Source organism: Gorilla gorilla, chromosome 3 (genome assembly GCF_029281585.2).
Source record: "Gorilla gorilla gorilla isolate KB3781 chromosome 3, NHGRI_mGorGor1-v2.1_pri, whole genome shotgun sequence".
Taxonomy (NCBI): Eukaryota; Metazoa; Chordata; class Mammalia; order Primates; family Hominidae; genus Gorilla; species Gorilla gorilla.
Window position 1 is genome coordinate 17268721 of NC_073227.2, and position 6944 is coordinate 17275664.

The following is a 6944-nucleotide window of genomic DNA, read 5'->3' on the forward strand; positions in this document are numbered from 1 at the left end:
CGAAGTGCTGGGATTACAGGTGTGAGCCATGGTGCTGGGCCAAGAGTTATAGATTCAATTCATTTGGAAACACAGCTCCCATCTTTGAGTGTGCATGTACTTTTATGAAGAAATGATGTCAGAAAACCGAAGGATGATAATAAATATGAAAAGTAACAGGCATGTGAAAAGGTCTTCTGATTGAGAACTATAAGGTTTGCTTTCGTTTTCAGATAATTGGGTCCTAGCCTTGTGTCATCCTTTTACATATTCTACATCAATGGAAGTTGTAGCACGGTGTCAGAATAAAGTAGAGTGTATTTCACGGCTTCTTAATTTCTTTCAATTAGACTGAGATCTTTTTCTTCAAGAGAGGACATTGTCATTGTATTGTATTTTTTCTGAAAAGGGTAGGCCGTATTCTACTGAGATCATGGATTTGTTATATATGACGTTTTGGTCTTCTAATATTCTTCAGTGGATTTTCTCTAAAGTAGTATGTACAGAAAGACTTGTATAGCACAAAAAGTAAGTCACGTAATAATTCTGAGATGTTTTGGAATTGTCACAACTGAGAAACATTGCTGGCGGTGTATGGTCCGTAAGTGTGAAAATGTTCCTTGTGAATTGCTTGCATCCAGCACTAAGGGCTGGTTTTTATCTTTTATTTTTCCAATCCTCTTTCCTTCTCAAGGTGTCCAAGACACTCAGAGCCACGGAATCTCACAGGTGTCTGAGAATTCCTCCTCCTGGGACTCTCAGAAGATTCAGAACTGCAGACGGTCCTTGCTTTGCTCTCCCTGTCCCTGTCCATGTATCTGGTCACGGTGCTGAGGAACCTGCTCAGCATCCTGGCCGTCAGCTCTGTCCCTCCCCTCCACACCCCCATGTACTTCTTCCTCTCCAACCTGTGCTGGGCTGACATCAGTTTCACCTCAGCCATGGTTCCCAAGATGATTGTGGACATGCAGTCGCATAGCAGAGTCATCTCTCATGCATGCTGTCTGATGCAGATGTCTTTCTTGGTCTTTTTTGCATGTATAGAAGGCATGCTCCTGACTGTGATGGCCTATGACTGCTTTGTAGCCATCTGTCGCCCTCTGCATTACCCAGTCATCGTGAATCCTGACCTCTGTGTCTTCTTCGTTTTGGTGTCCTTTTTCCTTAGCCTGTTGGATTCCCAGCTGCACAGTTGGATTGTGTTACAATTCACCATCATCAAGAATGTGGAAATCTCTCATTTTGTCTGTGACCCCTCTCAACTTCTCAAACTTGCCTGTTCTGACAGCGTCATCAATAGCATATTCATATATTTCGATAGTACTATGTTTGGTTTTCTTCCCATTTCAGGGATCCTTTTGTCTTACTATAAAATCGTCCCCTCCATTCTCAGGATTTCATCGTCAGATGGGAAGTATAAAGCCTTCTCCACCTGTGGCTGTCACCTGGCAGTTGTTTGTTGATTTGATGGAACAGGCATTGGCATGTACCTGACTTCAGCTGTGTCACCACCCCCCAGGAATGGTGAGGTGGCGTCAGTGTTGTACGCTGTGGTCACCCCCATGCTGAACCTTTTCTTCTCCAGCCTGAGAAACAGGGACATTCAAAGTGCCCTGCGGAGGCTGCTCAGCAGAACAGTCGAATCTCATGATCTGTTCCATCCTTTTTCTTGTGTGGGTGAGAAAGGGCAACCACGTTAAATCTCTACATCTGCAAATCCTGCCCCTTATTCACATTATTGTTGTGGCTTGATGGCTTTTATTCCTTTCCGCATTTCCTTTGTGAATATTGCTTTCTTCGTTATGCCTTTAACTGGAATGGGTGAGGATTCTGGGATCCTTTGTTTAGCAGAAACCTCATGACAGAATCCTCTATACCTAGGCGGCCTTTTAGTTTCTGAGCAATAACCCTGTCATCCAGGTGGAATCCCAACCATCTTTTTTATATACACGAAGTCCTCCCTTCGTTTTGGAATTTCCTGAAAACTGACTTTATGGAAACAAGGTACAGGAGGTCCTCCAACACCATTGGTTGTTCAAAGTTGTGTAGTTATACTGTTGATGAAAAATAAGTGGTTTCACTATACATAATTTTGCTTCAAGGTGAAGTTTCCAAGAGACTTTCAAAGATGTTAAGTGAGGACATACTGTACATCAAATTCATATCCTCTTCCACAGTTCATGTGGAATTTCTTTATAAACTGCTTCTAGAGAATCTATTTAGGCAGGTTCTGCGTAGAGATCCATGTCGACATTCCTCAATCTTGGCTTTGAGTCAAATCACCTGGGGAGCTTACAAATGATGAGGCCTGGGTCTCAATACCTGAGATTCTGATTTCCTTGCACCTCTGTGAGTATGTGGATTTTTTTTTTCTTTTAAATCACCAGAGGTGGTTCCAATGACGAAGTTTTTAGAGGCATCAAGCTCCAATGAGTTAGAACAGAAATTAATTGTAATATGATTTCTTCAAATATTATCTTCAAATGCATTGCCCATCAACACCATACAAATGTTTATTATGCTGTTTTTTCTTACCATTTCGCATTTTCTATTTCTTTCTTTTCCTTATTTTTTCAGGCAGAGTTTCACTCTTGTTGCCCAGGCTGGAGTTCAATGGCACGTTCTCGGCTCACTGCAACCTCTGCCTCCCTTATTCAAGCAATTCTCCTGTCTCAGCCTTCCAAGTAGCTGGGATTACAGGCATGCGCTAACATGCCTGGATGATTTTTTTTTTTGTTTTGTATTGTTAATAGAGACAGTGTTTCTCCATTTTGGTCAAGCTGGTCCTGAACTCCCGAAATCGGGTGATCCGCCTGCTTCCGCCTCCCAAAGTGCTGGGATTACAGGCATGAGCGACCGCACCCAGCCACCACTTAGCATTTACATTTTACATTTGTTGAAGTTGTAGATTTATACACACATTGCTGCTTTGTTATACACTTGCATATACATAAGATGGGAAATAGAAAAGAATAAAATGGGCACAGTGTTCCTGAAGTTTCACATTCCGAATCACTTTAAAAATATTTGCTCTTCAGAAATTTGTTTCAATGAAGAAACTGTGGTATACACACCCAATGAAGTATTATTCAGCCAAAAAGGAAGAAACTCCTCTCCGCTGCAGACAAAATGGATGAGATTGCAGCACTCTGGGAGGCCGAGTCACACGGATCACTTGAGTCCAGGAGTTCGAGACCCGCCTGGCCAACATGGTGAAACCCCATCTCTACGGAAAACACAAACATTGAGCCGGGCATGGTGACGCGTGCCTGTAGTCTCAGCTACTCAGAGGGCTGAGGCCCAAGAAGCGCTTGAACTCAGGGGGCGGAGCTTGCAGTGAGCCCAGATTGTGCCTGTGTACTCCAACCTGGGCAACAGAAAGAGACTCCATCACACACCTACACACAAAAGGAATCTCAGGAAGGTGGAAAGTATAAAGGTGATTAACAGATGCTAGGAAGAAAAGGGGTGGGATAGGGAATGAGGACAAGTGGATAATTGGGTCCCAAAATACAGAAAGATGGAATAAGTGAGTTCTAGTGTTTGATAGTACAGTATGAAAATTTTAGTTCACAAGAATTGCTTGCATATTTCCAGAGGCTTTGGTAAGAAGCTTCCTAACTTTCTCATTATGCTGGTTTTTAAGCTCTTCTCTCTCAGCTCTTGAAATCGTGCTGGTTTTTTGTTTTTTGTTTTGAAATGGAATTTCACTCTTGTTGCCCGGGCTGGAGTGTCATGGTTCAATCTTGGCTCACCGCAACCTCTGCCTCCTGGGTTCAAGCGATTCTCCTGCCTCCACCTCCCGAGTAGCTGGGATTACAGGCATGCGCCAGCATGCCCAGCTAATGTTGTATTTCTAGTAGAGACGGGGGTTTCTCCCTGTCAGTCAGGCTGGTCTTCAACTCCTGACCTCAGGTGATCCACCCACCTCGGCCTCCCAAAGTGCTGGGATTACAGGCCTGAGCGACCGCGCCCGGCCCATGCTGTATCCTTATCTGTTGTCTGTTGTTGTTTGTTTGTTTTGGAGCCCAGAAATAACTTCTCACCTACATGTTCAAATGATTTTTCACATGAGTGCTAAGAAAGCTCATTGGTGGAAAAGCAGCCTTTTCAAGAAATGGTGTTGGAGAAACTTGATTTCCACATGCAGAAGAATGAAGGTGGTCCCTATGTCACACCAGGTGAAAAATTAACACAAACTGGCTCAAAGACCTCACCGCAAGCTCTAAAAGTATCACATGCCTAAAAGAAAACATTGGCCACGCTTTCATGACATCAGATTGGGCAATGTTCTCTGGGATATGACACCAAAAGCATAGGCAACAAAAGAAAATTAGATTCCTTGGATTACATCTAAATGACAGACACTTTTGTGCAGCAAAAAACACTGCGAACTGAGTGAAAAGATAACCCATGGATTAGGAAAAATATTTGCAAAGCATATATCTGAAAAGAGGCTGATATCCATCATATGTAAAGAACAGCTAGAACTAAACACCAAGAAACCCAAAGCATCCCATCAACAATGGTCAGAAGACTCGAGTAGACGTGTTCCTAAAGAAGATATAGCAATGGCCAATAAGCATCTAAAGTGATGTTCAAAATCACTCATCATAGGGAAGCACTAATCAAACCAACAATGTCATGCCACACATTAGGATGGATGTGATAAACAAACAAGCATTGGTGAGACTAGAGGGAAGTAGGAATGCTCGAATATGATCGGAGGGAATGTAAAACCGTGAAGGAACGGGGAAAATAGTATGGCGTGTACTGGAAAAATTAGAAACAGAATGATCAGATGTTCCCGCAGTTGCATTTGTGGGTACCTACCGAAAAGAATTAGAAGCCAGGAGTGGAAGACAGATTTGTGTACACCCATATTCATAGCAGCATTATTCACAACAGCCAAAATGTGGAAGCAACCCAAGGGTTCTTGGACAGATGAATGAAAAAGCACACTGCAGTTCCTTCAGACAATGGAAGACTATTCAGCCTTCAAAAGGCAGGCACTTCTGGCCAGTGCGGTGGCTCACGCCTGTAATCGCAGCGTCTTGGAAGACCGAGGTGGGCGGATCACCTGAGGTCAGGAATTCAAGATCAGCCTGGCCATCTTGGTGAAACCCTGTCTCTACTGAAAATGCAAAAAATGAGACGAGCGTGGTGGCGTGTGCCTATAGTCCCAAGTACTCGGGAGGCTGAGGCACAAGAATTGCTGGAACCCGGGAGGCGGAGGTTGCAGTGAGCCCAGACTGTTGCGCTGCACTCCAGCCTGTGCGGCAGAGTGAAACTCCAAGGAAACACGAAACAAAACAAAGTCAAACGAACAAACAAGAAACAAAAAAGCCAAAAAAAACAGAGAGGCACTTCTGACGCAGGCCGCAACATGGATGAACCTTGCAAACATTATCGTCAGTGAAATAAATGAATCCCAAAAGGATAAACACACCCAGGCTCAGTGGCTCGCACCTGTAACCCCAGCACTCTGGGAGGCTGAGCCAGGCGGATCACTTCAGGTGAGGAGTTCGAGACCAGCCTGGCCAATATGGTCTCTATTTAAAATACAAAAATTAGCTGGGCCTGCTTGCTCACGCCTGTAATCCCAGCTACTCCGGAGACTGAGACAGAAGAATCGCTTGAACCCACGATGTGGAGGTTGCAGTGACCCGAGATCATGCCACTGCACTCCAGCCTGCGTGACAGAGAAAGACTCTGTCTCCAAAACAAGAAAATTAAACACGGTATGATTCCACTTATCTATCAAGCGTCTAGAGTAGTTAAACTCATAGAGTTGCAAACTAGAAAGATGGCCCCCAGGGGTGGGGGAGAGAGAGGAGTGGAGAGCTTGGTGAATGGGTGCAATTTGCATTTTGAAAGATAAAACTGTTCCGGAGACCAGGATGGTGATGGTTGCTAAACAATGTGAACATACTTAATGTCATGAAACTGTAAACTGAAAAAGAGTGGAAATTGTAAATGTTTATACTGGCCATTCTATATGAACGAATATATATTTATAATTTTTAATATTTATACGTGGTATATTTTCCTATAATAAAATATGGAAATTAAAGCAGTTGGATGTTTAAAAAGAAAAGAAGTGAAGAATACACACCAGCATTCTCCTGATTAGAGGAAGAGCCCCAAAGCTTCTATGGACACTCACTTTTCTCTTCTTCTTGCATGATGATGAGGAAATCCTTAGAGGTTGGGGAACTTGGGCGACTTTGGCTAATAAGGAGCTCTGTGCCTTGAGCCCCCAAGCCACAGAATAGTAAATAGTCAGTCTGTGCCTCCAGCCCTGCAGTGTGAGGTTGCAGTCCTGTGGGCTCCACAGACATCTCCTGTATCAGGAGACTCATGTCTTACCCTGTCTTCTTGCCAGCCTCGAGGATGGAGTCTGAGCCTCCATGGTGCACCACGCAGGGAGGACAGTGGACCTGTTCTCCGTGGTCACGGCCCAGCAGAGGGGAAGGGCAATTCAGTGAGTGTAGGCAAAAGAAAGAGCGATCAGACTCTTACTGTATCTATGTAGAAAGGAAAGACATGAGACTCCATTTTGAAAAAGTCCTGTACTTTCAACAATTGCTTTGCTGAGATATTGTTAATCTGTAGCTTTGCCCCAGTCACTTTGACCCAACCACTTTGACCCAGCCTGAAGCTCACAAAAGCATGTGTTGTATGAAATCAAGGTTTAAGGGATGTAGGGCTGTGCGGGACGTGCCTTATTAACAAGATGTTTCCAAGCAGTATACTTGGTAAAAGTCATCGCCATTCTCTAGTCTCAATAAACCAGGGGCACAATACACTGTGGAAAGCCTCACGGAGCTCTGCCCTTGAAAGCGCCCTATTGTCCAAGGTTTCTCCCCCTGTGATAGTCTGAAAAGTGGCCTCGTGGGAGGAGAAAGACCTGACCATCCCCGAGCCCGACACCAGTAAAGGGTCTGTGCTGAGGTGGACTAGTC

The 6944-nt window shown here is 44.2% G+C and overlaps 1 pseudogene; it reads left to right on the plus strand.

The window, feature by feature from the left end:
- Positions 1 to 677: 677 nt before the first annotated feature.
- Positions 678 to 1841, plus strand: LOC115932929 (putative gustatory receptor clone PTE01; annotated as a pseudogene).
- The last annotated feature ends 5103 nt before the right edge of the window (positions 1842 to 6944 follow it).